At 39.2% G+C, this 16,718-nt stretch overlaps 1 protein-coding gene across 1 annotated transcript in view; it reads right to left on the bottom strand.

Annotated features, from left to right (window-relative positions):
* PTN (pleiotrophin) overlaps nt 1-16,718 on the bottom strand; it is a 77,251-nt gene that overhangs the window by 24,708 nt on the left and 35,825 nt on the right. The window lies entirely within an intron of this gene.

Here is a 16,718-nt window from a genome sequence, read left to right as displayed (position 1 = left end):
AGATGTTAAAAATAAGCAACCTCCCCCTTTCCTAGAGGCATCTCTCCAGTGGGCAGCCAAATTTTTGTTTTATTTTTCTTCAAACCAGGAGCCATGACGTTCATGTTGCACCAGCCTTCAGAGAAGGGGTAACAGTGCTACTGAGACAGTCTTTAAAACCCAGCTAGACTGATATTTACAGAGTTTAACGGCAGCCTGATCTCATTCTGCTGAGCACAGCAACCGTGGAGGAGAAATATTTCTCAACATGAACAAAGAACAAAATGTATTTGAAATTTAATTTGGCACTCCTCAGTATTCTCTGCTGGCAGCCTCTTGCTCAAATGCAACATAATTATAACTGACATGGAAAACAGGAGAGGAATCCCAAACATGGAGACTTTTAAGTATCTGGCTTTAATACCATTCTAGAAGTCAGAGGAGACAACTTAATAGCTGTGTTGAAATAAAGTTCATTTGAAGACTGCAAGAAGCCTGGCATTGAAATGTCTGAAAGAGCTGTCATTAGCACCAGTTTAATTTACTTCAAAAGAAAGTATCATTTCCCATGAAGAAGAAGAAGAAAGGACCACCATTGTTTCCAGCAAACACAGAGCCCAGAGTAGAGCACGTGAGTTGCCAGAGAGCTTGGGTTTGTTTTTCCTTTTCTTCTGCTGCATGTTTCCACTCAGAGCCTCCCATGTTTTGCAGAAAATTAATAAAACAAATGAAATAGATAAATAAATAAATACATTAAATAAGCAATTAAAAACTAAATATGCAACCTGCCTTTTAGCTCAGCTTACTTCAAATTGCTTCTCCATAATCAAATGAGCACCTCTTTCATGAGGAAAGGCTGAGAGAATTGTGTTTGTGCAGTCTGAAAAAGAGAAGGCTTGGGGTGACCTAATTGCAGCCTTCCAGGACCTGAAGGGAGCTCCTGAGAAAGATGAAGAGAGACTTTTTACAACAGCATGTAGTGACAGAACAAAGAGGAATGAATTCAAATTGAGAGTAGGGTTAGATTAGATATTAGAAGAAATTCTTTACTGTGACTGTGGTGAGGAAGCACTGGAACAGGTTACCCAAGGAAGCTGTGGAAGCCTCATCCCTGGAAGTGTTCAAGGCTAAGCTGGATGGAGTGCTGAGCAAGTGGTCTAGTAAAAAAATGTCCCTGCCCATGGCAGGGGTTGGAATTAAATGATCCTCAAGGTCCCTTCCAATCCAAACCATTCTCTGATTCAAACACAGTTGCCACACCATTTAAAAATGAAACTCCACACTCAGTTCCTTGTCCCTTTCCTTTGGGGGAGCTTCCCCACCAGTAACATTGCACATCCCCTAACACCCCGTTTTCACTATAATTTGTCTTCTCACTTCATCTCTTCCAATCAGCTTTCCAGAATCCTTTGTTGAAGGAGAGAGTTAATTTCATGGAAGCACATATAGCAAGAAATACAAACACTCTCTCAAGTCACTGTCTGCCGGGTGTCAGAAGCTGAAGCAAAGGCAGCACTAGTGGTTTTATTCTGCAGGATGCCACCAAATACAAGAGATGGTCACAGTTTTGGGGCTGCCTCCTACATCCTTGCTGCTCACCCCAGGGACCTGGGATGTGGTCACACATACCCCAGAGGCTTCCCAGTCACTGGGAGCCACGGATAACTGTTACTAGGGAAGCTGCCTCATATTAAGTTGAAAGGGACTCAAATTTAAATCAGACTGACATTCTTTTCAGAAAAACAGATGGGGAAAATAGTTAGGTTTTGGAGTCTGAAACATTCCAGAAGCCCTACAAACAAAACCCCACGGAGCCTTAATATAGCATGTTTTCCTAAGACTCAAGACTCCCCTACAGCCAAAACACTTGCCAAATGTCTAATGCAAACACTAAACCTGCAGAGATATAGATATTTTTTCTCTCTGCAGAGACCCAGGCTGCTTCCTGAAGTGCCTTTCCTCTACCCACAAGTGAAAAGCCATGTTGTACAAATGGAGACTTTGCCTCACAACACACCAACACCTCGAATACGATGTAAGCAGTACAACCACAGAAAACCATTTAACTGTTTTGCACAGTTTGCATGGTAAACAGCAAAGGTGGGTGCTCTCACAAAATTCCAAGCAGCCCATATGTAGTAGAAACAAAATAGTAGGTAATTTTTTTTCAAAAGGCCAGAAAATGCCATCTACCAGCAAGTATGTGAGTCCAGCGTTCAGTTTTTCTTGCAAATATTTTAGTTGGCAGTTAAAAGATAGATTAAGATAAAAATTCACCAGACCAGACTTGTTTCTGCAAACAATATATTCTACTGAAAATAACTGTGTCTTTTTTGGTTTACTTTTTCAAAATTCAAATGTGACAGTTCTTCCTTTTTATTAGATTCTTTGATAACATTTTTCTGTTCAATCATTGATTTAAAGAACTGCCAGAATTGGTAACAGCAGTGACATAAAAAGTGTTACACTATATACAAAATGGACTCCTCCTGGATATTTTGATTTTTGTAATGAGCCCTCTGGCTACACCAACGGTAACAAGTAAATAATGTGCCACGAAAGGAAAACATCTCTAAAATCCTGCATGAGAGCCCCTAAACAGAGCAAGGTGGCAGCATTTAAACAAATGGCAGGGGTATTTACAACCACAGAAAGACAAGGATAAAAGTGAAAGAAAGAAAAGAGATTTTTGAGATGTGGGCTGCTACAGGACATTTCAGAAGAGAGAAGGGGTAAAGAGAGAGAAAGAGAGTTTAGAACAATTTAAATGGGAAGGTGGAACAACATGAAGAAAAGAGAGTGAGCAATCACATAAAGAGCATCAAAACAGGAAAGAGAGAAGAGAGAAATGGTTAATGATAGTTAAACACTAAACCAGAGAGTGTTAAAAAAGCATGAAGTGTAAAGTGAAGGGAGAATTGAAGACTACTTGAGATACACCATAGCAGCTTCTTGCAGCAACAATAAGGCATAGGAATTACTTCAGTCTTACAGTTGATTTCACAGTTAATCTCTGCTTGGGAGTAAAAAATGAAAGGAAAATTTTAAAATGGCAGGCAATCAGAGAATTAATGGCTTAATCAACCATCCATCCATGGTTTCAATTACATGTTTAGCCTCAGAAAAAGAATCAGGCAGAAATCACTCCATGGCTGCAGTTAAAGGGACTTTTTGAGCAGAACTTGACTCTCCCACTCTAAATCCCACACTAGCCCCAGCCTGATTTTACAATCCCACTCAAGTGGGCAGCTCAGGGCAGCACAGAAATTTCCATGTTGTCTTCTTAGACCTCTGGATCTCTGCTAGAGCAAGTCAGACTTGCCAGAGTGACTCAATCTGCGCTTAGACAATTAACTCACATCCAGGTACTCCTGAATTTGAACAAGTCCTTGCTGAACACAAGCATTCAGAACAAAGCAGACAACTTGGGACGAAGCTCTATTGGTGAGCAAGAGTTTATTTTCCCTAGCCTGACTGAAGCTGGCATATGCAACACATCCCAGGATCACATATGCCTTTTACAGGTGGCTTTTTTTTGCTGTTAATAACTTTTATGCACAATCCCTTCCCTTCATCTGTTTTTTCCAAAGCGACTGGCAAGGTCCCAGATTATAGAAGCAAGTATTTCATTATTAGTCCATATGAGTGCAATCTACCACTCTGAACAATCAGGTCTTCTCACATTATTATAACAACCTGTCCATATCCCCCAGCTCTTCCAGTATTACGTGCCAAACACCAGCTGTGTTGATGATACTGTTAAGCAGCATCTATAGCAACACTGAAGGTATTGCCATTGCTAATGGTGGGCCATGGGCTTTGGGGAGAGTTTGTCGGGGCTCTGGACCAAGGCTTGTCCAGGTTTGCCCTTTCTGAGCAATCTTTGGCCTGCCCACAGCTTTGTCATATTTACTTTAGCTGCAACAGCATTTCTTCTAATTGACCAACCAGCTGTGGCTGATTTGATTTACTTTTCTTTGTCATTGTATGCAGCCACACAGATTTTGTGACTCTGTTATGATAATATCTTATGAAGAAATGCAGGGCTGGTCTGTTAGCAAAGGCCTTGAGAAGTGGAGACACAGGATACAATGCAGAGAAATACAGACATGGAAGATATGAGATGGGGCACCAGTTTATCAACAGAGACACAAACACTTGCTATAAACAACTGTCCCAAGGTCAGATAAAGAAATTCAGACATGGACCTGGGAAAAATTGGATATAGGGGTAAAAAAATAGTTTCAAATATACCCAAAAGGTGTAATCTCTAGGAAGTTTAGATATAACAAGACTGCAGACCAATGAAGAGAGAGAAAGGTATCAAAGTGTGCTAGCAAACATAAAAAAAAACCTCAACCCCAGGTTGATCCTAGAACAAGGAAAAAGAAACCAGCAACATGAACATCCTCCTGGACAAGGACCAGAGGATGACAGGCCACCATAATCATCTTTACCACCCTCACAATGAAATCACCAACCTGAGGGCTAAGAAGAGCTGGGGAAGGATCAGCATAACATCAAGAAAAGCAGTTGAATTTAAGTATATTTATAACACTTTAACTTATGTTGGTGGTGGCGGCATTGTTGTTAACATTATTATAACATTTGCATAGATATAATCTTTTTCTACAATAATTACATCCACACTAATAACAATCCTTGGATTAAACCATTAAGATTTAAGTTATACTAACAATAAATCTTTGGCCTAATATAACTATCTAAAAAGGTATGGTTCCTCTTTTGCAGTAAACAATATTTTGAGCTATGACTCCCAACTTCACACACTATTATTTTCATCCCATAACCACGAATAAAAATGCATCCCAGGTGCAGACTTAAGAAGTTCCTGCAACCCATTTTTTTTCTTCAAAAATCTGCTCAATTTGAGTCCTCTTTAAACTCCCTGTCCACTTTAGATCTAACTTTTGCATTAATCCTTCTTTTTTTCTGCTTGAATGAATAATTTCTCATCAAGTCCAACAACAAATACTTTAGTAAATTACAGTTTGATTAGTGCCAGATTAGTCACATCTACAAAATCAGTTTTTAAATGAGATAGTTTGGGACATCAGTCTCCTTTCAGTAAACACATGCTGTGTTTAATGAAACTTAATATTTAATTCCAGTTCTTAAATTATTCTGCTATTCAAAACGTGCTCTACTTTGCAGTCCATTGAGGGCAGATGTCTGCAGCTACCTGAATCTGCTTCTTTCCCTCTTCTTAAATGTAAATATTTTATTTGCTAAACTGCAGTTGCACAACCGCAGGAAATAAAATTTGATCCATGGTTTAATGGTCTTAATGAATCTGAAATGTCACATGCCATTTTTTACAGTAGTCAGAGATGGAAACACAAGCTTTCTCTGTAAAAGAGAAATTAAGAGCAGCTGGCTCTTGGGAGTTTTACCTCCGAAACACTTGAAGAATCTTTTGCTTCTCCAGGTCTTTATCTCATTCACCACCCACTGCATGCCCCTATGTCCTACCTGATCTCCCATATGGAGAACTAAGGCAAAAGCTGACATGCTTCTGGAGCCAGACCTTTTTCTGGAGCCAGACCTTTATGAGCCGTAATCTTCCAGCTGAAGCATGTTCCCTCTTCCTTCACACACATACACATTTCCTTTGTTATCTTTATTTGCACTAGTAGGGAAATAAAATTAAAAAGCTAGATTTGCTCTTCGTTGCCCTTGCAAGATTTAAGCCAGTTTTTGGTGAGTCTCAGCAATCTTCCATGTCTGGACTTTCAAGACATTACTTTATAGGATGATCACTGCCATTTTTTTAAATTTCTGCAAGCTCACAATGACACTTCAGTGGGCTGATCCCCAGTTAGATATGGAATTCTGCTCTACAGCTTTTTCCCCCCACTCTTTTTCTTGAGGAAACAAATTTCAATTTTATTTCTAGCTTGACACAAATAAATTTTAATCAGTCCTTTATTTAAAAATTTGCATCAGTCCAACACACATCACCAGTTTACCTAATTTCACACAAGCCAACTTTTAAAATTTAAAACTTTAATCAGATCTATATTCATGCCCCTATGCAACATACAGCAAATCAGCTTGCTAACACTTGACACAAATGGTTATTTTTAGGGATAAACTTTAAGATGAGATATAAGATCACACTAAATCAAATTCTAAAATAGCTCAACTTTTTAGAGTTCTATATTAGGTAGTAAAGAAATCACATCAACACAGTTTAGCAGCTATTACTATTAGCACTTTTTACCTTCTAATTTAAGTTGTGAAAGATAAATCTTTCTCTTATGAAAGATCTCCTTCTATTTTACCTGTGCATAGTTACACAAGAGCTTCTAACTAAACTTATCCACATCCAACTTTGGGATGACACAAAGCTAGAAGATGTTTTTCCATACTCCTCCAAGGTAAGATTCACATGACTCAAAACTGCCTTATGTATCACAGAATCACAGAGTATGCAGAGTTGGGAAATACTCATCAGGACCATCGAGTCCACCTCCTGGTCCTGCACAGGACACCCCAAGAATGACACCGTGTGCCCGAGAACATCGTCCAAACACTTCCTGAGTCTGTCAGGCTCGGTGCTGACACCGCTTCCCTGGGGAAACTGTTCAGTGCCCAATCACTCTCTGAGGAAAAAAACTTCTTCCTGATTATCTAACCTAAACCTCTTCCAACCAACTTCATCAGGAGAGTGAAGAGAAGCAGTACCTTCCCCTCCACTTGCCCTCATTGAAGACCACAGTGAGGTCTCCCCTCAGTTTCTTCTCCATGCTGAACAAAACAAGTATACCAATAGCTTGCTTTTATTTATTTATTTAATTAGTGTACATCATTAATTTCCAGCTATATTTCCTTTGCTGTTTCTCTATTTTTGGAACCTTTTCTGGACCTTCAAGTTCTGCTAACCAGTCATGACTACCACTACAGAGTGTGTGGGGGCTAACACAATAATTTTCATTTGCAAGTATTACACCTCTTTCCAGCTTCTCCAGCTAATTTCCCAGGCCACCCACACCTGATATTTCTCTCTGTTCTCACCCAAATGTGTTTCTGCTTCCAACTTCTCCTTAACTGCTTTCCATCCTGGCTACTGTGGTTTATAATCTAATTTAGTTCTTTGCCTTGTTTACCCTGCCATTGTAGTCCTATACCTTTATCCAATGCAAGATCTTTATTTACCTTATTTTTCCTTTCCTGAGTATGAAAAGCAGACATAGGCATCACATACATTTCTCTGTATACTTTTTTAAGGGTAAAGCTCACCAAACTCTCCTCAGAGCTCAAAATCTTGAGTCTCCATTATTTTATCACACCTTCATGGACCAAAGAAATGCTGTGTTCATTTAAAACTATTACTATAGCCTTAGCGATCTAAGTCCAAGACTGAGACAAGATTTAAAGAAAGAAAGAACCTTTAATTATGATAACTGACTGTTCAGCCAAATGGTCTCTCTCTCTGGCTGAAAAAACATGTCTTAATGTCATTTATAACAGTAGTGATCTTTCAGAATGATTTTGTTAAAATAAACCTACTTTCGAAATGATGAAACACTTCATCACTTCTTTTGACAAAGTAATTAATGAAATTATATGTAACACTTGGGTGGGTAGGGGTGAGTGGGTTGGTCAGTGTATCAAACAGTCCCCCATATTAATTCAGAGACCTGCAGCCACTGCATTTCTGCCCAAAGCAAAACCTGTGTGCTTATTTTTCATACTTTTGTGACTTTTCTGAGAGGGCTTGGTTTCCTCTTGGCCCATAATAATGAAATTTTGGCAGCTCCATCACTAACTCCAAACACTGGATGCCAGTACTCTGAACCTGTGTGCTAACAAGACAGTTCAAAGCCATGTAGGAAACTGAAAATAAGCTCACTGCACTTCAGCCCTGGAGCAGAGCCAGCATCCCAACAACAGCCTTCAGGTCCCCATTTCAAAACACACAACCCAGTGCAGCTGACTGGTCGTCCTGTCTGGGAAAATGATAAGAGAATCAGGGAGTTTCAACTAGCAGCCACTTTTCAGCTTTTCTTCTTTTCTTCCTTTACCTTGCTTCCAGCTGGGGGTAGAGAGAGGGACCATCACGCATGGAAGCAGCTCCAGCAATGCTCTCCCTCCACACAGGAGGGGAAAAGCGGGCAAGCAGCAGCTGGCAGGGAAGAGGCAATTGCTTCAAGGTGAGCCTGCGCTGGAAAGAGTTGGGTAAGCTGCAATTTATTCTGCAGTACACTGGCAAATTTGAAAAACATAAAACTGAGTGTAACTATCTGTTTGTGGCTACAGATCAGCCAGGGAGATGTGAGAAAGCTCTGGAAGGCTGAAATTATATTTGGCAAATTTTCTGTATTTTTTAAACTAGCATTTATGCTCAGCTACAGCACAGAGCACCATAAGAACAAGCAAGAATTAAACAGTTATCTAAAAAGGAAAAAAAAATCATAGCATGACCCTTTTGATAAGCCTAAGTCCAACACGTCATTTCAAAAATTGCAGTGTGCAGCTCGCAGACAACATTTTTCAACATGTAACCAATTCTATATTCTCTTTTCAACATGGACATTATCAAGGGCCAGAAAAACAAAAATATGAGCAATGAGGCCAGCGAACTATGCCAATGCCATAAAAAGAAGTAGAGAACAAAGAGTTACATGCCTGAAGAAAATTACTAACATGCAAACAAAAAAAAAAAACAAACCAAAAAACAAGGACCTATTAACACATCCCATCTAGTTTTGTTCAAGTAAATAAACTAAAGTAATTAGTTCATTTGTGGATAACAGTTCCCTTAGTCTTTGATATTTGCTTAGCTGACTGAATATTTGTCTCTCACATCAGGCTAAGGCAAATACACATGCTGTGGATATTTTATATTTCTAGTTCCTCAGACACAAATGAATAGTTCAAGTTGATAAGAGACATCCCTAGGTACATGAGTTCTGCCTTTAAATGCTGAGCATAATTTAGACTGGTGCAAGACTCAAGAAAATGGACAGTACAAACAAATACAGATGGAACTTTTTTTAAATTTTTCTAAAATGTTCCATGGAAGAGCATCAGTTTCCACAGGATAGTAAGTCTTTCAAAGCACTGTTTGGAATTGAAACAAATTTATGTGTGTTTTTATAAGCTGACTACTATACAACTGTATTCCCTTCCATTAAAAAAAATAAATTAATAATTAATGTGAAAATAATTTTACACAAGCAATACAGAGGACCCCGTTGCTTCTTTTATCTTGTCAAAGAATAATGAATCACTTATAAAAGGTGTCATTTTCAGGTGTCAAAATTTAGCATTCATGCAGTATGGTTGTGAACAAGACATAATGGTAGCAAATAGTTTCTTCCTCAAAGGAAAAGTGCAGTAAGTGGAAACACAGTGCTAAACAAACACAACAGGCAGCACCTTGATCAAAAGGCCAAAGAATTAAAAATCTGGAGTGGAAATGGTCAAAACTTTCAAGGCGATTAAAAATGTTATGCTTCTCTCTTTCCAGACCTACAACATGAGATTTTTAAAAAGTGATTTTATTTTTCAGAAAGTCTAGGGAACACATCTAATATTTCCAAACAGTAATAACAGAGAAAATACCAAACTAAAAACCCAGCAACAGCAACAAAAAAAAACCCCATTCAGTATCATAAATTGATGTAAAGAAACCAGCCATGTCTATAATGGGATGAAAAATCATGCTGTGCTTTCAAAAAGAGCATTACATTTCTTTAATGCAAAAGGGATAGTTGCTATTTTTTTCTGTTGGTCCCCAGTGAGTGTACAGAGATCGTTTTCTTAGCCATGGACTTCAAAAATTGTCTTCGAAATGAGATTTTTGAAATGAACTTTGCTGTTGAAATCAGTTTCCTCTGATTCCCTGAGCTCTTATTTTGTTCTCATCCACAACACACACATTTTCTTCCTCTCTTTTGCTCTTTGTGGGTCTGAGCAAGTCTGAATTGATAACTAATACAGTTCTGCAACTTCCTCTTCTATTGACCTTCCACTCCTACTACTCCAGCTGTGAGGCTGGAGAAACAAAACAAAAACCCAAACCGACTCATATTTCAGCTCATTCTACTATACTTCCAAATCTTAACCAAAAAAGACATTTTAAGCCACTTGTTACTGCCTTTTTTCCCCTCCTAGCTCTTCCCACAACAATCACAGCTGCCGTCTCAGTATCAACAAAATCACAGTGGGTTTCTTAGACTTTCATTTCTTCAGGATTAAAGATTAGACACTCCTGGACCTGCTCACCAGGAAGACCACAAGACCTCCATTCCCTCCAAAGGTTTTTGTTTCAGTGACAGTGAGGCCAAGTTTCTGACTGAACTCTGCTGTGCATCCTCTGCATCACTGTTTCTCTCCTAATGCAGTGGTCAGGAGCACCACAGCAACTGGTAAATCCTCTCTCTCTATTCCCTTTCCACTCTGCTCTCCCAAGGTGCAAAAGATGTACTAACTTGATGATAGCAGAGGGAAAACAGGCTCTTAGTAGTTATTCTTTCTGCCTCTTTTCACACCTCAGACTACCAGTGGTTTTGCTCTTCGTTATGATCTTCTGGTTGGCTGAGACTGTAAAAATGCAAAGAATTTTTTCATGGTTTTTCAAACTCTGATAAGTGACAAGGTCCCAACTACTCCACTACCATGACACTAAAAGACCAGAAAAGGGCAAATAAATACAGAGAGCCTTCTGATATAAAGAATATTGCTGATACCTCCTTGACTACCTAATGGTTCTCATCTACCAGAGATTAATTTGGGTACCTTCTGAAAAATGTTAGAATAAGAGGGGGCATATTCCCATTAACTTGCTGAACAGAATGTAGAGAAGAGTCTCTCACTCTCCCTGTCTATCCAAGAGAACATTTTCTTTACTCATATAAATTCATTTATTGAGACAGCAAGCTTATGAAGCCCCATTTTCCTGTCCATTGCAGTTGTAACAACACCCTGTGGGTATCACAGTCAGGAAGGAAAAAAAAAAAAAGGAACAATCAAGGAGCAATTTTTGTAACTGGGTCCAGAGCCAAAGATTATTACTGATACTGCGAGGACACAAACCATGTGCAGATATACTTTGATGTCACCACAGTCCCAGTGGCCACACCACCATTGTGAATAAATCATGGTTTGAGAGCTGTTTAAGCTGTGACATGATTTGCATAATGAACAGCTGTACTGTACAAGCCAAACAGATGCCTCCACTGTATTTTTATTTTCATTTTCTCCCTCTACCCCAATGAAGATATTTTCAGCTCAATGGCAGTAGGCAAATCACAGCATCTGTCACTATCCTCACTTCTGCATCTATGGAACAGGGATAATAGCACTTGCCTCCCTTAAAAGAACACTGAGAAACCCATAATAAAAATGATTATGTGAAGAGGGGATAATTTTATTAGCCAGCATCAGCTGCAGCTTGCTCTACTTTCCTGCATATCATGCCTCCATGGTTCCAGGTTTTGAGCAGGGTAGTCAGACTCCCTCAAGCAGAGGAGAGCAACAGGAACACTGTGAAACTCCCAGTGGCTCAGCATGCTGCTAAAGGAAAGCTGCCAGACTCAGCAGAACCCCCTTATCTTTGATAACTACCTTTCCTCAAAAGTAAACAAATTTTGGCCAATATTTGAGTTTGGAGAATTTCTACTAGTTTGTTTGTTTTATTGTATTTTTTTTAACTTCAAATCAGGCTCTGGGAAATAGGCCATACTCATAAAGAAAATAACCCATTTTATTTCTTTTATTCAATATGACTCTGTCTTCTTTGCTGTTTGTCCTGTCAGATCACATTCCAAAATATGCAGAACAACCAGAAAACTATCTAACCTGAAAGCACAGAGCATCTCACCAATGCTCTCTATTAATCTTTCCAAGGGACTCTATACTTTTTTTCCCGAGAAATTTTCTCTTTGCTTCAAGTGACAAACATCAGGGCATTGGGACAGCTATGCTAAAATGAATTAGGAAAAAATTAAATTAACTGAAACAAAGGCTATGTGAAATGAAATCTGTGTCTCAGCCTTGTTGTGACACAGGGCTAGAATGTGTATTTAAATCCTTCTCTTCCAAAAACAGTGAGCAGAGGGCAGCAGTTGTGTGGCATGTTATCTCATCTCTGCCAGTCAGCAAACAGCATCTCCAAGGCACAAATGCCCTCCAGTGTGACACCAGTCAGCAAATAAAGCCAAAAGCCCAGACCTCATGTTCTGCAACTGATTCATAGAAACATTGAATATTTTAGGTTGGAAATACCTTTAAGATCATCAAGTTCAACCATCTTGACATAGAATGCCAAGACCACCACTAATCCACCTCTCTCAGTGCCACATCTTCACATCACAGGGATGATGACTCAACCACTTCCCTTGGCAGCTCCTTCAGTGAAGAAATATTTTGTAATATTTAATCTCAACCTCCCCTGGTGCAACTTGAGGCTATTTCTGTTCATCCTATCACCTGTTACTTGGGAAAAGAGACTGACCCTGAGCTTGCCACAACCTCCTGTCAGGTACCTCACAGCCCTTCCCACTTAGCTAGAACTTCAGGAACTGCCTCACTTATCCCAGTGCAATTTTTGCAACGAAGTTGGACCCTCCCTCAAATTCATGAAAGAGCATTCATCATATAATTGAATAGTAGCAAAAATGAGTTGGGATGCACTGCCATTTCGTTTTCAGTTACTGGAGACAGGCCAGTGCTCACCGTGACCTTATCAGGGCTAGAAAGGAACAACCTTTTCACAGCTGCAGTGAAGCAGCTTTAGGATGTTCACTGATGGTGTCAGCACCACAAGGTAGTGCCTCCACCCATGGGAGATTTCTTGTGTCCTAGAAACAAGCAAGCCAGTGGAAGGAAGGAAAGTACAATCAACATCACCTGAAGTTTACAGACAACAAATCAACTTGCTTGTAATTATCCACAAGATGTGTGTTACAGACAGAACTTTTTTCAGAGAAAAATAGTCTTTCACCTTAATGAGGGAAACATTCTAGACAAAAAATCCCACTTTCAAATATGCCCAGGAAGACAGAGTTGTCCATGTCCAGTCTCTTACCTTATCAGAATAAGTTTCAGTTAACTATCCAAGGTAAAAAATGTCCAATGATACTGTAGCTATATCATTTCAGACGATAGAGGATGAGGTTGTACAGCATGCAACTTACCTGAGGTGAGACTTCAGTGCAGCCTTTTTGGCTTTTGGACAGTTGAGATATTTTGTTACTTTCTATGAAAACCTTTCTATTTTGGAAGTCAATACAGAGCTGCATACTTGCAGCAAAATTTTGGTAGCTGCAGAGCAAGGCTGCAGTACTACTGAAAGGACACTGTGCCTCAGCTACATTCCAGCAATGCAACAGGTCAAAATACATTTAATTCTTTAAAAGTCTATTTTCATCTACCCAAGCAGGGTGAGAACATGTATTCATGGCTGATTTGTCTTCTCTGTTATCATCCTTATCTGGTAGAAAGTTGTGGAAAAATTAAGAAACTCCATTCAAATGAAAAATTCCCGTCTAATCATCCCTGCTCTAAACTGAGGGACATCATTTCACTCTGTCCTTTCAATTACCCTTCCAAGTCTAATCTTCTCCCATCACAGAAAGGGAGCATTTTCTCTTTATTCCTTCACCTTTGTATGCACATTTTTAAAGAGAATGTCCTTACCAGCTCTTCTGCACCTTATGGCTGCTTAAGGTTGCAAAGTTCTCTCAAGACTACTAAACCAACCCTTTTTAAACAAATAAAATAAAATAAAAAGTCCTCTCTCTAAACTGGAAGGTAACATTTACCAAACTACTGGAAAGCGAGAGCTTCTAAGGGAAGTTACATTCTTCCAAAACCAGACACACATTCTATTCCATCTATGTCTCTGATACTAAGAATCATTTCTAGCATTGGGAAAACATAAAACAACACCACAAGGGGAAAAAAACTGGAGGAGTTATTTATGCTACTATGTATTTAACGAATTCTTTGATGGGAAGATCATACAACAATAATCAGAAAACTGAAATTTCTTGCTAATGCAAAATTTGCAAAGCAAAGGTGCAACTCTTCTTAAAATGTGGGCAGGCAAATACACATTTCACACTGTTCCCATTGTCTTCATTTTGCATCTGCCACAGATCTCAGTATTCAATGTGCAAGCAGGAGACAAAATCTCAGGGAGACAACTGGAGACTTTGGCAGCTAACCGAGGGCAAGCCAGACCCACTGTTAACCTCAGAGTCCAAACAGGAGAACTAGATACTCAAAAAAGAAAGAAAAAAGTATCAAACATTTAGGACATTAAGACATTTAAGACCACTATCTTTGGTGGAGAGAGTTAATAGCAAGCTGAGAATAACAAAATTACCCGAGAAGTACTTTTCAGTTTACTCAAGATTCACATAAAGATGCAACAGGTCACACGTGATAAGCTTTCTACAGAGTTTTCTTTCCAAACCACAATGGCTAAAGAGATATTTTAGTTCATTTTTGTTTCCTTTTTTTTTTTTTTTTTTTTTTTGAATGATGTCCAGATTCTGCACAGACTTGTGTGATACAAGTCATACTAATGATATAGTGTATCACCACAGTATTACAGAATCAGCCAGGAGATGCCAGAAAGATAAGGTTGCATTTAGGAAGGAAGAAGTTGGCATTTTTAACCTCCAAAGGGAGGCTGCAGCCTGAAGGATGCTGAAATATTGCCGAAAGGCAGGTTTCATTCAAACTGAATTCTTATTAACATATAAATAATGTAATTTTTTAAATTTGCATCTATGCTACAAATCCAAATGCAGTAATAACTAAAAGTAAAAAAAAGAGACAAAAATACAGAGAGAAAAGCTCAGATTTCTTGAAGATCTACTGATTTATTGATTTTTTTTTTTCCCAGACAATGTCATTTTCCACATCTTTCCAAACCAGACTGGTTTTCAGCAACCAGGCTCTTGATGAAGCTCTTTGAGAACCACCCCTTTGGCACTTTGAACAATCAGTTAGTCACACAGTCTTTGTGCTAATTTGCTAGCAGATAGTAAAAGAAAGAGAAAAATAATTTATGGCTATGCTTAATTAAAAAAAAATTAAAGCTTGGAGTATCTGTCTTCTGTAATTGATAGCTGTAGTCTTGATTACTGTTTCCTACTCTTCAAAATAGCCCTAGCTACAGCTCAATGGTTTTTCAGGCAGGCACCTCAATCACCCATATAGAGAACTTGTTTTATACTACAGATATTTCTGATGGCCTCCAAGGCATTTTCCTGGAAGGTGAGATTATTATGCCCTAGGGAATATTGAAGTATTTTATATCACATGTTTAGCTTGCACAGGAGATATGGGAAACTACCACTATAAAGTGCCTCACAGGACAATATTTATGGCATTCATATATCCCAGTTTTGGGCTGAAAAGAAAAATATTTCCCAGCGCAACAGAGAGGTAATGTGACTCAGGACTCCCTCACTATATATCATATTCAAAAGACTGCTAGAAAAGGGCAAGGCAGTATGATATAGAGCAGCCTCTCTTCTTCCTTGTATGAATAGCAGATATTCCATAAACTTTTAAACTTAACCTGCAGTCATGCATAGCTACACTGTGTAACTGCATTTCTCAGTGAATAAAATATTTGCCAAGTGTTATTCAACAGAATTTTCTTCAGAATGCATCTCCCAGCAGAGTTGCAAAACAGTCCTCTTTGTCATGAGTGAAAGAAACTGCTTGTAAGCACTTCAACAGTCATAGAGGCAGGATTTTTAGGAAAAAGTTCCAAATTTTTCTGCTCTCTGCATGATGCATGCAGGGATACCTAAGAGATTCAAGTAGTAAAACTCTATAGCCAAACCCATGTTTTTCAGACCATGTTCCTAAAGCTGAAACCCAGGCGGTCTCTTTAGAGCCTGCTGCTGAGTGGAGCTCTAGGGATCACAGTGTTTACACCATTTGGGATGTACAATTTTTTTTCCCTTCCTCATGCAAACTGCCACTTCTCCTCCCAATCTTCTGCACTGCTAATACGTGCAGAAATTCAGTACTGTATTTCCCCATATGAAGAACTTGGCAAGGAAAGACCCTGTGCTCTTGGCAGAAGTTTATCCTGGGATTATGCCAACAAACAATCATTTTCTGGTTGCCACAAGCATCCCATTATTTTGGTTCAGCCATTCAGTCCACTCCAGTTCAGCTCAGTTAGTGCTTCCTTAATAAACCCTTATTATCAGGGGCTTAGGCCTCAGTCATTTGAATTCATGCTTAGCCGGGACTTGGTATTCAGAGACCCAGTCAGAATGTCCTTAAAAAAAAAAATCATTAAAACCCTTACTTAGCCATGGAGCAGAGACAATGAAATTTCGTTGGCTGCAAGTTATATTTGCACTCCTAAAGACTTGAGAAAAGCTGGATATTGAGACTTGTTTTATAAACAACACTTGGAGGCTTTAGTTCTCGCTGAGGAGAAATGTCATGGCAGTGTTTTTACCTTCATCCTCCTTTGTATCTATAGCCTTTGTATCTGTGTTGTTTACTACACAAATAAATATCTTTTTCTCATCAATTTCCACCACCTGCTCTTGGGGCTAGATTTGGTGGGGACAGACAGGACCCAAAACCCAAAAGCACCTTGACACTCTCACTGGTGTAGGTACAGACTGGGGACAGCACCTGAGACAGCTCCTCCTCCTGGGACACAGCTTGGCTGCTCCAGGGGTTTGGTGCCTACTGAGGAGGTAGCTCAAGACACTCATCTGTAC

This window comes from Motacilla alba, chromosome 1A (assembly GCF_015832195.1).
Source record: "Motacilla alba alba isolate MOTALB_02 chromosome 1A, Motacilla_alba_V1.0_pri, whole genome shotgun sequence".
Classification (NCBI taxonomy): Eukaryota; Metazoa; Chordata; class Aves; order Passeriformes; family Motacillidae; genus Motacilla; species Motacilla alba.
This window is presented reverse-complemented; position numbering and strand designations above follow the sequence as displayed.